At 39.2% G+C, this 15,416-nt stretch overlaps 1 long non-coding RNA gene across 2 annotated transcripts in view; it reads right to left on the bottom strand.

Annotated features, from left to right (window-relative positions):
* LOC108446539 overlaps nucleotides 1-15,410 on the bottom strand; it is a 75,691-nt gene extending 60,281 nt beyond the window's left edge. For both annotated transcript variants that reach the window (XR_001861746.1, XR_001861745.1), the window contains exon 1: nucleotides 14,302-15,410. This is a non-coding gene — a long non-coding RNA (uncharacterized LOC108446539). The remainder of the gene's footprint in view (nucleotides 1-14,301) is intronic.
* Nucleotides 15,411-15,416: the final 6 nt, after the last annotated feature.

The following is a 15,416-nucleotide window of genomic DNA, read 5'->3' as shown; positions in this document are numbered from 1 at the left end:
CCAGGACCTATTTATTTACCTGCCATTGCCACCATCCATGACACTGAGTCAGAGGGTCACACTAGCCTACTTATACAAGAGGAGCAGCTTTGGAAAGCCTGGTTTAGTCTGCCTGTCTTTAGCTACAAACTATCAGACACAGGTTTCAGAAAGATCTGCCAAGAAATTAAAATCCAACGCGTCAGAAGGGCAGAAACAGATTGCAGAAGGGCAAGCTGGGAACAGGGGAGTTCCCAAGAGGTCTTAGAGTTTATTGAAGAAAAAAAAAGTCAAAAATTTCTAGTTTTTCCCTACGTAAGAGGAAAGTACAGTTTGACTTAATTGCAAAGCATAATGATAAGCCAGCATATATGTACATGACTCATTTTCAAATAATTACAAAATGCAAGGAGATAGAGAAAACACAGTTTAGGACTGTTTTCTTACTCTTAAGACTCACACAGTAGAATCAGGTCTAAAGGAGTGTTACAAGACTCTGACACCCTATACAAACAGATTTATCTCCAGTCAGGCCTGGTATTTCCCCAAAATCCCATCTGCAGACACAAACTACACACAGTGAAGGCAAACTGCAATGCAAATACGAGTCCATACTCCTCTGAGAACACACAAAGTTGGTGCATGGCTGAAACCTGGGACCACAACCCCAACTGACACCGCTCTTGTGCAGGTGTAGGATCACTGAATAAATCACTTAACATGTGCCTGGCAGGCAGTGCTATGGAAAAGAAGGATTAGGGCAGTCCCCAGACACCCAACAGATATAAACTCACCAATCTTGCTCTTTCTCTGCATGGCAAGATCGATACTAGAATACACAGACACTGGAACTGCATGCAGAAGGTGCTAAATGAAAGTGGAGAAGAAATAGAAGCCTCAGGTGATTTAAGGGATAAAACTGAAGTGTCTTCAAGTGAGACTTAAGGATTTAAGTCTGTATAAATTATCAGTAAGGATAATTTTTTTGAACAGAGTACCAGGCTAAGTGATGGATTCTCTGTCATCCCCTTAAGTTTTTGCAAGATACTGAACACAGCAGAATCATTGCAGAGTGTATTTCTGTGTCCTTTGGCGTGCAGGATATTTTAAAGGACAGCATGAGAATCTTTCTGGCCTTGAAAACAAAATTCTGAGGGCTGTGCTAAAGCTGAAGACTGAAATCTAAAGAAAATATTTAATGCTTTAAACAAATAATGTGTTTCTTATTTAAATAAAGCCACCTTCAGACACTAAGCATTATGAGTGGGGAAAGTACAAGCATTTACAAATGTCAAGTTAGTTTGACAGAAATTTTAAGAAATAATTTGATTTCTATGAAATATTTTCTGCTCATTCTCTAATTGGGGAAAATTCATGTGAATGTCAGTCTCGCCTCCTACCAATTATGACCAAAATATTGCCTTTTACTTCCCATCAGTGACACACCAAGTACTGGCATTTTTATTTCAAAATTTGTATGTGAGGACAAAGTTAACATATCAGTAAAAGGTTGTGGTTAGTTAGGTAAACTCCCCGTGGTAAATTTAGTTATTTCCTGATGTCACAACTTAGTAAGACAGGAAAGTCTTCTGCCAGTCGCTACCTTCTCAACACATGGCAACTCATTTCAAACCAAGAGGAGACACAAAAACCTCCCCTTTTGCAATAAAGTAATTAATCACTGTCTGCTAACTTTCTTTCCTGCTTTTGTGTCACTTTTTAAAGGAATTCCCCACATTCTTTTTCCAAACATAGATTTTAGGTATAGCATTAAGCAAGTTGTTATTAACATCAAATAAACAATTTAATTCTATGCCTCACAAGGCCATGGTTCTTTGCACATCTTCACATCCTTTTGTCACCCTCAATCCCCTCCCAGTAGGTGTAGAAAATGAAAACATAAAAAAATAAAATTAAAATACATGTAGAAATGTGGCAGCAAAAAAAATAAGTAAAGGAATAGCAGGGTCAAAAAGTGAAAATATTAAACCCACTCACATTAAAAACAGAAATGGAATTAAGTTAATTAATCATTCAGGTTTCATCAATGGGTTTCTATATGGATTACATGAGGTACAAGTAACAAATATTACAAATGTGAGTTTGGGATTTAGCTTTAAAATACGCAAGTTATGCATTTGAGGCAAACTTTCCGAATGAGATTACACAGTGAGTATGATGGGAAAGAGAAAATAACGAATTAAGAGAAAGCAAAAGAATATACTGCAAAGGTTTCATCTGTTGTTTAGTGTCTTTCTGATTCTACAAAAAGCTACCTGAGAGCAGAGATGCCATTCACTTCCAGAGGTCCCAAAATCCATGCATTGTGAAGCATCATGGATATCCTCAGCAGCAAACATTAACTTTTCATTTAATACAGTCTGGAACCACTCAAAGGGACTAGGAGTAAAGCCTCTGAGGTCTCAAAGGCAGCTTTGTCTCCACAGAAGATTAATTTTTTTCCAGAATAAGAACAGAGATGGGGACATTGTACAAGAACTAAAATTCTTGAGTAGCAATTAATTCATTAGTGACAACTTGGTAACAGCACCACATAATATTTTAACCATGTACCAGCTTCAAAAATCTCTTCAACTCAGGCAAGATAAAAAGCAGAATTTTCTACATGGCAGAACAGGGCAGGTTTTACAGAACTATGATGAAAATTAATGACTGTATTATGAAGCAAATGATACCAGCCAGCCTCCAATTATTTGCAGTTCAACTATATGAGTGGCACCCTGAGAAAATTCCAGCTAAGCTGTTTGGACTCTGCACTTTCCGACAGCCACTAAAAGTGGAAACGCAACTCAAGCACTGCAACACTCGTAGGGTACCTTTTCTATCAAGTGCACACAGTTTAAGCCAACCAGAATCTGTGACCTAACAAAAAGGTGTCACTCTCAACCATTCATCTTATTTTTCCCTTCCAGATACACCGAGCCACCAAGGGCAGGGAGATCCAGCTCTTCACCAGTGGCCATCAAATGCAGCCCTGCTGCAGCTGGAGGAGTCAGTGGCTTCCTCTGGAGGGCAATTCAGCAAAAAAGCCCAACTTGCAAACTCAGAATTGCCCTGGAAACCCCAATCATTTTCCATTAGCCAGGGAGGAAACACAGTCAGTGTTCCCTCTAGACTAAAGACAACCTTTGTGAATGCCCCACCGAAGTCATCAAAGATAATGCCATTCAACTAACAGTCCAGCAGAAAATAATGCTGCCTAAAAGAGAGGCAGAGGGAGGGAAAGTCTCGCCTGACAAAGCAGAAGCATAAAACAGATTTATCAGAGTGGGAGGAAAAGGGTGATAATGAAGAACATTTCAGTAAGACCAGCTTGAGAGAGATTAACATTCAGTGTAAAAAAAAACCTAAAAAAAAAAAAAAAATCACAGTAAAGTGACTGCCTTGGGAGAGAAAAATGTGCTAGATCTTCAAGGCGCCATGCAGGCCACGTGTCTTTATCAGCAGAGCTGGTGGAAAACCCAAGTGACTAAATAGTAACTGCAATCAGCTTGTAAAGTAAGAGAAGCTTCTTCGTATGGGTCTTAGACTGAAACAGCATGGAGATGGCAAAGGTAAAAGAACATTTGAGACAACTGGAGCAGGCAACAAAACCATCTATGAACTTTAACACGAAGACTGAAGTATTTCTTTCCCGACATAACAAAGAAAAGACACAGCTGCCACTCAAGGAAAGTCCTGTGCTATTTCAGAAACACTGGGTCTGAGAGATGAAACTTTTTATCAGTTCTGATATGCTTCTGCATAAAATACCAAATTTGAGGGTTGAAGATCCACAACATTTTCAGAATAAAACATTCCCCAGTTCAAATGCGGACAATTAGATGAATATATTTCGACAGCATGACCACTGAAGAATAATAGGAAAATGACCTTCAGCAAGCAGGCAGCAGTCAAAATCCAGATGTAAAACTGGAACCATGTAACAAGACATTTGACAAAATGATTTTTAAATGGACTTTTTAATCATACCTCTTTAGTTATTCAGCCATTTTGTCTTTTGCCTGGCCTTGTTGTTTGTTTTTTTATTCCCTAAACCTTTTGATAAATTTTTGTCACAACCTCTGACTGCATTAAATGTAAAGAACCTGGTGGACATGAAATCTAGGCTCACATTCCCTTTTTCCACTGAACAATTTCAACTCTTATTGGTAACTACAAAATTCTTGCCTAAGTGCCACTGCTCACCAAGTTACTTAATGTCTGTTTTAGAACAGCTACCTGTATTTCTAAAACTTCATCTTTTACACTATACTGCTCCCCAAAAGCCTCACAGCTAAGTTTGATTCAATTCTAATTACCTAAGAATTTTCCATCTACCCAGCTTTCTATCACCCCATAGGTTTGATCAGCTCCTCACTATGTTCCAAGACATCAACTAATGAGAAATAAAACACAAGGAAGTTTTTTTGGGACAAAACCTTCTTCTAACTTTAATCACTACAACAAAATAAAACTTGACGTAATTGTTGAACCAGCTATAAATCAGTAATTTATTTAAGTAATGCACCTGGCTTCAAATTCTTATGCGCTTTCTAAGTTTTGCTGAATGAACCGAGCTACAGCAGACTTCTTGGAAGGACTGCTACCTTCTGAAGGTTTCAAAAGCCATGACAAGCACTACTTCCACTCTCCTCCATTCCCCAGCCTCAGAAACACAGAGCAATTCTATTTTAGGTTGAGATTTTCTAGGTCTGTCTATGGAGGAAATGGGGCAGGGAGGGATTTGGGTTTTTTTCCACAGACTTTGTGAAATAAATGATTCACAAGATATTTTTGCAAGAAATTAACAGAATCACAGAATTGTTTAGGCTGGAGAAGCCTTTAAGGTCATCAAGCACAACCATTACCCCAGCACTGCCAATCCACCACTCAGATCTAAGACCCCCATGTCTACATGTCTTTTAAACATCCCCAGGGACAGTGACTCCACCACTTCCCAGGGCAGCCCATTCCAATGTCTGACCACCCTTTCCATGACATTTTTTCCTAACATCCAACCTAAACCTCCCCTGGCACAACTTGAGGCCATTTCCTCTTGTTCTGTCACTTGCTACCTGGGAGAAGAGTCCAACCCCCACCTGCCTACAACCTGCTTTCAGGGAGTTGTAGAGAGTAGGTCCCCCTGACCCTCCTTTTCCTTTGGGAGTCAAAAGTTAAGAAACAAGGAGCTGATGAAGAAGAATGAGGAAACATTTCCCCAGAGCAGCTGCTGTGTCTGGATGCTGCAGCTCCCTGAAATTCCACAAACCATCCAAGAGAACCCCTCCCTACTCAAAAGCATCCTCACCACAGTCAACAAATTCTTACACCTTTACAGATTCCAAATTTAACAGGCAAATGCCCACATGGGAAAGCATTTGAGAAAACAGAGTGTAAGAAGTTGTCAGTACTTGGCTGGTCTTTGTAAAGGATCGTATCAATGTTTATCTAGTGAGGCAAAATATGTTAAATTGAATAACCCTCTCAAGGCATTTGCCACCAGCAAGCTGACACAGCACACCACTACTTAGGGTAGCCCAGCTTGCTCTGACTGAGCAAGCAAAACAAAAACTTCTTTAAACTTCCTAAAATAACCCAGTCTGGGTCAATGGAGATAGCACTGTTACGTCTATGTGTTGGATATGCTGTTAAATATTCATTCCAATTAGAAATTATTTGTGCATGGGGTAAAGCAACCAGGGAGATTATGTTTACATGTGTCAGGAAGCACCAAATTTTAAAAACTCCACCCATAAATTTTGTGTCATTGGGTGATGGTTTGATGATTAAAGGTAAAACTGCTGTGAAGCGAAAAAAAAAACAAACATAAAACCAGAAAAGAAGGCATATCTAAAAGTTGAAAAAGCAAATTGGCAACTGTTTCAGTCTCTGAAATTAGAGGACCTGGAATTTCTGTGCATTCTCAGGAGCCAGCAGGATGCAAGGCTGCAGGAGGTGATGTCAGAAGTGGGTCTGTGCCTCACCACTGGGCTCAAGAGAGACCTGATAAGCAGTTTCCTGGTTTGCTTTGGGCCCTGGCTTCCATTTTATCAAAGGTTTCGTAAGAGTTTACAACTTTCTTTGTGAGCAACACAGACTTCATACAACCAAAATCTGAATCAAAGGCAGCATGTGACTTTCATTTTTACTTTGGAATTATTATTATTTTCAATATAGAGTGCACAACCACCTCAATTATCAGGAACACTAAGAACCATCCAGATAAAAACTAACAAGTACAATCAACTGTTTGTAGGGCATTAGAGAATAATTACAGTGCCTGACGCCCTTCCCCCCAAAAAAAAAGAGAAATACAGCAAGTGTAGTGGACAACAAAAAGGAAAATTTTAAAAAAAAGGTACGCATGGAGGAGCTTTGTAATACTGAAATATACAACCTGTTTTCTCTGAGGATCTTGTATTAGAAAAATAGAACTGAAACAGTTTCCAAATAACTGATTCCATAAAAAAAACCCCACACACCAGTGTCCACTTTCTAAGATAACACTGGAGTTAATAATTGCTTGGGAAATATGCTATGGCTGGTGCATCCCCTTAACTACTTAAGACCATACACTATGGCTTAAAGTATGATTTTAAATAGGTATGGAAGTCTAACCCTCTGACTATGTTACTAGTGAAGTTCAGTTCCATAGTGCCTGGTAACAAATTATTTTTAGAGAAAAAAATCAAACCTTACTGTCATCTGTGCTGACCCAAACCTCCTTTAACATCTGACTGCCAGTGGTTCACCTTCATTACCTGACTATATTAATTACCAGATAAAGAGAAAATCAAGATTTTTTTTTATCCATTTTTTCCTTCATTATAGTATTCCATTATAGAAAATTAAAATCAAGAAATTACTCTAAGAAGTCTGTTTTGCTATTGTTGAACAAATAGGAAAACTGAAGGCCATTCAAGGGAATCATCAAAATAACTGAGCTAATGACAGGACTGATTCTTCTCCCATTCTTGACAGAGATGAGTGTCTTAGGTGGGGTAAATAATTAACCCCTTCTTTGAAACAGGCTCTGTTGCCTTACTTTTTTAATTTACAAAAACTCTATATAATGTCTTTTTGCATGATTCTTCTTTTTATTTCAGTAAGATCTTTGATTTTACTTTTTTTTTCCTAAACAGAAGAACATTTTAGTCTCATTTTTTTAATCCAGCTCTTAGCTTAATAGGCAAGTACGGAAAACTTTATGGGACAATCTGAGCTTTAGTAGTAAACAGACACTTCTCCATGAAACCCTTAAAAATGGGTTTAGCTGGTATTGTCTTTTCATGTATTTTTATCTTAGTACCACTGGGAAAAAAAAGTGACCTACTAAAACCTCTAGAAAAAACAGATCTGACAGTAACATATAGAATGGGTATATTCAAAGGCCAGCTTTGACTTAGGGAGGCCAGTCTGCTTTGTTTCCCTCGTCAGTCTTAGCCAGTGTGGACAGAGAAAACCTCCTCTACAGGGTAATTCAGAGTAGAAACCAGCTTGGGGTGCTCCTTATCACCCACTGGGAAAGCTGGTTTATTGTACCAATCCCAGGAACCCCAAGGAGACAAATATTCCCGAGTCAAACTTTGTGTTCCCTGCAACATCCATTCCTGTGACTCCTTGTAGGGTGCAGCACAGTGTTTGTGCTGATTCTGTACCTCGTGGTTAGCTGTGTTCACACCAAGATTTACCAGTGGGAGACTCTTCTTTAATTTCATTTGTTACTGGGTTGGAAGGCTTCACAATCTTGGTTTCATACCTTCTAAATACTTTTAATACTTAAGTGCCATTCTCATGTCTAATGGTCAAGTTCTTGCTTATTTTTATTTTTAACAACCTGTTTTCTCCAAGTTCTTATTCAGTTCAAGTCTAACATAGCTTTAGTCATTGTGCTTTAGTCATTGTGCATTTGGATAAGTAATGAACCTAGGGGTAACCTCACCATATTTATAGGAAAGGAGATTTCATCTTCCACATTCAAAACCTGTATTTTTCATTTTATTATATGGATAAGCATTCTATCCTGAAGCAAAATTTCCCAGTTGGTTTTTGCACGTAGGTTTTTAATTCAGTCCATCTGAGGATAAACTGCAAGGGATAACAAATGTCCAACTTATTTTGAACAAGGGCAGAATTAAAGCTGAATATTGATACTTCAGAACAAAGAATCTTAACTCCCTTGTGTAGGCATTAAACTCCACATATCATAGAATCATAAAGGTTGGAAAAGACCTCCAAGGTCATGGAGTCCAACCTTTGACCAATCACCACCATATCAACTAAACCATAGCACTAAAATGTGCTATAATAAAGACTGGTACAGTCTTCAAAGAAAACAGAACTGTTTTTTCTTTGGGAAGTTATTGGGCCCAAGAAAAAATAAAATCTGTCCTTCTCAACATGTTTTCTTCCCCAATATTTCTGTTATGCATCTGGAGTGGCATATGGTCAGCATTTTCTGTAGGGGACTGCAATTTGTCTTCGTTTTACATATTAATAACCACATTCAGTCAGGCCAAAGATACAGCTATCCCCATATTGTGTCTTTAGCAAAGGCTGAGAGCTGAGGGCTGGGAAGAGCACCAGGACAAGAAAAGCTTACAGGGATGGACTTTGGGATCCCTCTGCAGCCTTCAGGGACTGGGCTCTGTGTCCTTCTAAGCAAGAGTTGATGCTTTTGCACTGACAGTCCACACCCAGATAATCCTGCAGTATGTGCAGTGGCTCACAGTTAAACTATGCACTATGAAAAAAATACCACCTCTTACTTCTTCTGAATCTGTCACTTGATAATTTTATTTGATCCCCTCTGGGTCTTGTACTACAAGAGACACTTAATGAACATTCCTTGTTCATTTTTTTCCATTACACTCCTATATAGATTTTTATCATTTTCATCTTTAGCTGTTTCTTTGCCAGGCTAAAGATTCTCAATCTATTTAATTGCTCTTTATCATCACTGCCACCCATTTCTAGTTCTGTTCTCTCTCCTTTTTTCCCCCCTCATCCTTCCTTTAAACCCAGGGATCAGAACAGCACCCAGAGGTCAAGACAGAAGCACAGGCAGTTTATAAACTGGCACAGCAGACTTCTGCTCTGTGAGCAGAAATTTCTCTGAGAGAAAATTTTCCCTAATTTTTTTTTTTTGACCAGTCCCAAATACTTGATCAATTCCTGGATTTGGCATGATAAATTCTCTACAACATTGCTTCTTTCTGTGCTAATAATGTCAATAATGGCAGGATTGTTCTCCTCCACATGCATTACTTCATAGCACCAGCAGTGAGCTTCATCCCCAGTTACTAAGCATCACAAGATCCCTCTTGGGTTCTTCATAACTGGCTTTCCTTTATGCTACTCTCATTAACTTAGAATCATTCTGCATTCTCCCTTCCAGATTACCAATGCATCATGGTGTTTAACTCAGCACAGATCCATGAGTAACTTTACTGGTGACCTCCATCCCCTCTGTTAAACAGGTCATTTATTCATCTTTTGGCCAACTATCAGTCTAGGACAAAAAAATTCCTCTTATGTCAGAGCAGTTTCATTTTGCTCAGCACCTTTGGTGAGTCGTTTTCACAAGACTCCCTGAAACCCCAGTGTACTGCATCAGCTAAATCACACTTACTCACAACCTCAACAGTGCCTTCAAAGAACTCCACCAGACCTGTGAGACTGTTCTGACTCTTTCCTGGTACATCAAATTATCCATAAATGCTTTAGTTTTCTTCTCCCCTGTATTTACCAGAAAACTGGCTGGTATGAACGCCAGTCATACTTGTCCTGTTATTTCACAGGCTTTCTGGAAGCCTTTTAAAAAGCTGGCATCACCTTTGGCACCCCCAGCTTCAATGCTACTGTGAACACGGTTGTCTCATACGCCTTTAGCTACAGGTGCAATGTTCTTTGAGCTCTTTTAGAACTTAATTATCTATTGAACCACTGTCCTTCCCATTTCTGATGATTTTGAAAGAACTTATGATGAGCTTCTTTGCCTTTTACAAATCACATTTCAGGCTTTAACTCGTTTTACTATACATTTCATGTTTATTTTGCACAAATTTCACCTTTTTAAAATTTTTGGACATGTTTTTGCAGAGTATCTTTCTGTTCCTTACAGCTTGCTCAACCATGCTAAATATTCCTTAGAACATTTTTAGGGAGCCAGAGAAGCAGTTTTTAGGGAATATGCATTTTTTTCTGAGCCTCTCCACAATGGCTGCAAGCATCTTATTCTCTTGACAGTTCCTCTTACCAGGCTGTCCATAGGAACTCTAATCAGTGTCCTGCTTGCTGTCTTCTCTATGGCAGACCCGGACTGTCAATAACTCACTGTAGAACTAAGCCATCAATCCCTCCATTTTATCTTCCAGTCTTCTACCATTTGCATAGAAACACTTCTATTTTGGTCTGCCTGCCTGTCCTTCTGTGCTCTTGTCTAAATAGAACCTAATTTTTCCAGCAGTTCTTCACTGTTTTCTACTTCTGTCCCATGTACTTCAGCCACTGACAGTGTCACCTTGACCTGTGTGCCTTTCCTGCTTGTCCTCATACAGAACATTGGGGTTACACTGCAGAATGATGCTGCGTAGCTATTTATGCTAAACCTTTTATCTAGCAACTCATGTATTGTTTCCAGCACTGTTCTGGTAGCCTTTGTATCACTAGCACTTCTCCACCATGAAAAGAAAGCCTAGACTCCTTTTGCTGTAAGCCACCTTGGCACATAGCTGGAAAGGTACCCTGTGCTCCCTTTCAGCACTGGTTGCACTCCACAGCAGGAGGTGTCCCTCCATTACCTGGAACCAACACCCTGCAATGACATTTTTAGAGCAAAGGGATACTTGGACATCACCTGAACTCAAGGTCTCATCTACAGGATGTAATTTCAGGGTCATTTCTCCTCTGCAGGATTTATGTCCTGCTGCATTACAACTTCTCATGGGACCCCAGTGGCAGCCTCCCTGGAGACAAAGGTGGGAATACCTGCCTGGAGATTGGCTTTTTGCATTTGCTAATTAGGAGATGTTTCCTTACACTTTGCATGTTGTGACTTTCACAAGAGTTCAGTTGCATTAATCTGCAATGAGCATCTTGCTTGCAGTGTCATAACTATCCCTTCGGTTTAACAGCTGCATTAATACCACTGAGGGCAAGTAAATGCTGGTTTTTTTCTAACTGGAGATCTGATATCAGCCTCTAACCTGAGGAGCCAAAGGGCCTAAGCTAAATGGCCTCAGACACACTCCTTGTGTTTTAGGTTTACTCTCATTGTATTCGATTGAAATTTTCACTTTGTGTCTCTCCCTCCAGAGACTTTGATTCAGACTATCCTCATCCCCCAGAAGACATTGGTTTTCTACTGGTTTTCTAAAAATCTAAAACCATTCCAGTGGTTTTCTAAAAATCCATCTTTAATACTGGACTAGTTGGTGCTTGGGAAAGTTTAAAGTACTCATTTATTTTGTGAAATGTTAATAACTTCCCTGCCTTCCATTCAGGATCTTTAATCCATTCCCCAGGTTCCCACAAACCATTTTCAAGACAATTCTATGCAAGTAACGAGGAGTGAGAAAGTCTAATTTTTCTTGTGTAACATGCTGGTATCATCAACAGACATTTCCCATAACTGCTGGGCAATCATGCTTTATAATCTAAGAGATCACAGCCACTCCATGATAGCATGAAAGGAGTGATTGTGCAAGCTCTTAAGCACTGCTTTCCCAAGACAACAGAACACATAACCAGCCACAACTTTTAGTTCAAAACAGAAGCACAGAACTGTTTTCTAAGATGCAGCCTCTTCTCCACTGTTGAGGGGAGCTGCACTTACAAACACACCCTTCACCAAATCAAAGAGCATTCTACATAACCAAGACTTGCTGATTCAAAAGGGGACCTCACACATTTAGATTCCAAATTTAGGTTTCTTACTATGAGTTCTACTTTCAATTACATCAAGTCTGCTGCATTTTATTGCCTCTGATGTACACAGCTTTTGACACAAAAGAAGTCTTGAGAGCTTACACGCACGCACTGTCACTGCTGTATTTATAGGCAAGATGCTCAAACATTTGCATTTTATTGTAAGGGATAAATTGTGCCATACAGTAGAGAGAAATTCAATACTAACTGATTCACAAAACAGGCCTGATTTTTCAGTTGATAGAAAGTGGTTCTACTTCCCTTTCCACCACCAAATCTAATTTAAAGTAACCCAGTGTAGTGCAAATACATCAGATACTCAGTAATCTCCTGTAATGGCAGGGAAACTCATCACAAATTGCTGAATGTTATGAATCATCTTGTGAACACATAACTGCCATACACTGAAAAAGGAGCTTTAACAAGTGGTTTCATTCATTTATGTCAATACTTCATAATTAGCACAGAGAAGTGTCTGTAAATTGAACTCTTGAGCATCACACTGCTTAGTTACCATTTTTTTTTTAATTTCGTATTTTCAGCACTTGATGTAACGGAAGACCCCATTAAAATTTGTGCCAATGACAAATTACATTTTCATTTTCTCTTTTAAATGTGTTAGCACAAGCTAATGAACTCAACTCAACAATGTTCAACAAAGCCATAAGCATATGCTGACCTGTACTACATAAACAGTTCAACTGACTTTATCAGGGACACTAATGTAAGTTTTTGATGGATATTTAACCCTGTTGCTCAATAACAGCTAATAATAAAAGAACTACTGGTCTACATGGAAATTAGTGCCGACGCTCACTCAGAAGTAACAGGTGACACGAAAAACATGACAGCCAGATGCTTAGAAGAGCTCTCTGCTGCACAACGGCCTGAAGATCTAGATTTAACCACCTTTTCTTTTGTAATTGAAGAACTTTTAAAGCTTTGCAGGGTATTCTATCCAAGGCACACGGTATTTGGAAAGCTTTATGATGGTACCAAAACCCCAAATCAGAGATCAGGGTCTTACTATTCCCCAGCAGAGACACAGGTTTACTACAGAGACCTTACAATTTCAGGGCTTGAGAGCCCACAAATCCATACCCAAACTATGGTTTCCTTGTTGGTACTTTAAGCACTGGGTGGAAGTAATTAATCATTTTTACTTGGATTCCATAATCTCAGGATGCCAAGCCACTATAATTTAACAGTTTAGTGGTGTCAGCCGGTTGGTTGAACCTACAGGGTGCACAGTCTTAGCCCATTTTAACAGCAAAATAAATCATTCTCTCTGCAACTTCCTTTGCAACTGGTCACAACTCAAAGCATGCCCAAGGCCAGTTCCTGTGGAGTGGCTGACATAAGGTGACTTAGTCATCTGTGGGGATTTGCAGTATAACCACATTCTCTCAGGAGCAACTGAAAGGTTTAGACAAACTGCTCTCTTAGACCAGAAAAGGAAGTGCAAGAGTATAAATATATCCATGATTGCAGTGATAATTCCACTTTGGCGCTTCTTACCAGGATAACTTCCCACTCATCAGTTCTAAAAAATCCTCAAGCCCCAGCTCTGAGTTTGTCTCATCCTCCATGGCTTCCCAGGATCCCTGGAATACAGACCCATGGACTAATTTCCACAGGCTGTGCACACCAAGGTAAACACACAAGAAAAGCTTTGCCTTACTCTAATGTTGCTAATTAATGACCAAATAATTATTGAAATAATCCAGTATTTCCCTGTGCTTTGAAATAGGAGACCTGATCTTGAGCTCTTATTACATACTGCTTGTTTTTACCTTTATTTCTTAATTGAAAACAGCATTGTGTTGGATTTTTTAAATTTTACAAGATTTAACCCTTAACAAGGTATACATATCTCCACTGCAGTTATTTGAAGTGACATGTAATTCTTAATTACATCTTCGTAATTCTGCTATTTTCCTCACACTTTCAATCCTTCAGCGCTCATTAAAAAACATTATTGATAAGACATCCAAAACATCCAGACATGCAAACTCATCTCTTGCATCTAAAATTTCTCCTTTTCAAGGATATTCAGGCCTGTAACTGCTGCTAGGTTTATCAATATAAACTCTATTTATTTAAAGGGATTAAAAAAAAAAAAAGTCTTCAGGCAACTTACTGCTCCAATTCTTAATAGCTACAACAAACCATAAAAAGTAGGAAAATCCCACCTCTCCTTGCATACTGCCTTCAAAGTACTTTTGCTCCTTTTAGTAGTCAAATATAGATTTTTCCATGACATTTTGATTAGGCTCTTACTGTGAACACATTAAGTGATAATTGATCCAAAAATACTTATTGAGCCAGGAATATCAGAATACAGTAAATACTGGGAGCACCATAGGCAGCAGCATGAATCACTTCACATACCTGTGGTTTTCCAGGTTCCTGTGCTTAGTCATGAGTACACTCTTCATATTCTTGTACACAGAACACAATTTCTGCCAATTTTTGTTCTTGGCTTCTACACTGCCACCTGTAGTCATACGAGAGAAATTAGCCATATTTTATGCTGCAAATCCTATTAGCACAGTGTTTCAGCTCACTTGTTTTTCTATACAAACATTCTAAAGCATCCCCTTTCATAAAAGCTGCATTTAGATATTCAAACCAAGTTATTTACATTTTTCTCTTTAATACATTTGAGGGAAAAAAAAAAACAACAAACCCAAACCACCAAACAATCCCAACTCAATTTAAACCAAGAGAACATTTAAAACTCTAAGACTCTTTGCAGATTTTTATTTTATCCTTCTTGCTTAGTGGACACATCATAACCTCGACAAAGCAAGGTGACTTCTGAAGCGGCAACGCAAAACCATCTGCCCCTAATTACTTGGTAAATACAAAAACCCCCAATTTGATTTGTTCTTCCATCTGAAAAATGAATATAATTGTACAGAAACATAATTTCCATGCTCAGCTTAGTTACCTGATGTAGGCTATAAAGAAGTGTATACAATTAAAAATTGCCAGTATTTGGTAGATCATCTCATAGAACTAGCAGCGATCTTGAACTTTTTTATACAATGAAAACCACTCGATTTATTCCAGGCTTACTGCACTTTGAGCAATATGCCACAGATCCTGCCAAATTAACCGTTTACAACAAAATAAGACCTAAACACACAGTACCCAGAGCCCTCACGTTAATCCTTCCCTGAAAATGTGAAAAAACCCACAGAAAATTCATGCCTTCCTGGAAAAACCAAAGCTTCTCGGTGTTCAGAACACGGGTTTCACCGAATAGCGAAGTTTCGGAGTACAAGCTCTGGGGGGAAACCTGGCTTTCGCACGCACATGCCTTCTCCTTTCTTCCAGTTAACAATTGCTCATACCATCCCTGGAAGCGGGCGCCCGAATGCTCCCACTACGCGTCTCCCTGGAAAAAGGCTCCGGAGTCAGGAGCGGGCAGAAACAAACTCGGGTCCCCGCGCCCCGGGAGGCTTCGGGCACCCGCACCTCTGCGCTGCCCTACGGCAGCG

Source organism: Corvus brachyrhynchos, unplaced genomic scaffold (assembly GCF_000691975.1).
Source record: "Corvus brachyrhynchos isolate BGI_N302 unplaced genomic scaffold, ASM69197v1 scaffold34, whole genome shotgun sequence".
Taxonomy (NCBI): domain Eukaryota; kingdom Metazoa; phylum Chordata; class Aves; order Passeriformes; family Corvidae; genus Corvus; species Corvus brachyrhynchos.
The sequence above is the reverse complement of the archived record's forward strand: the minus strand, read 5'-3'. Positions and strand labels throughout refer to the sequence as shown.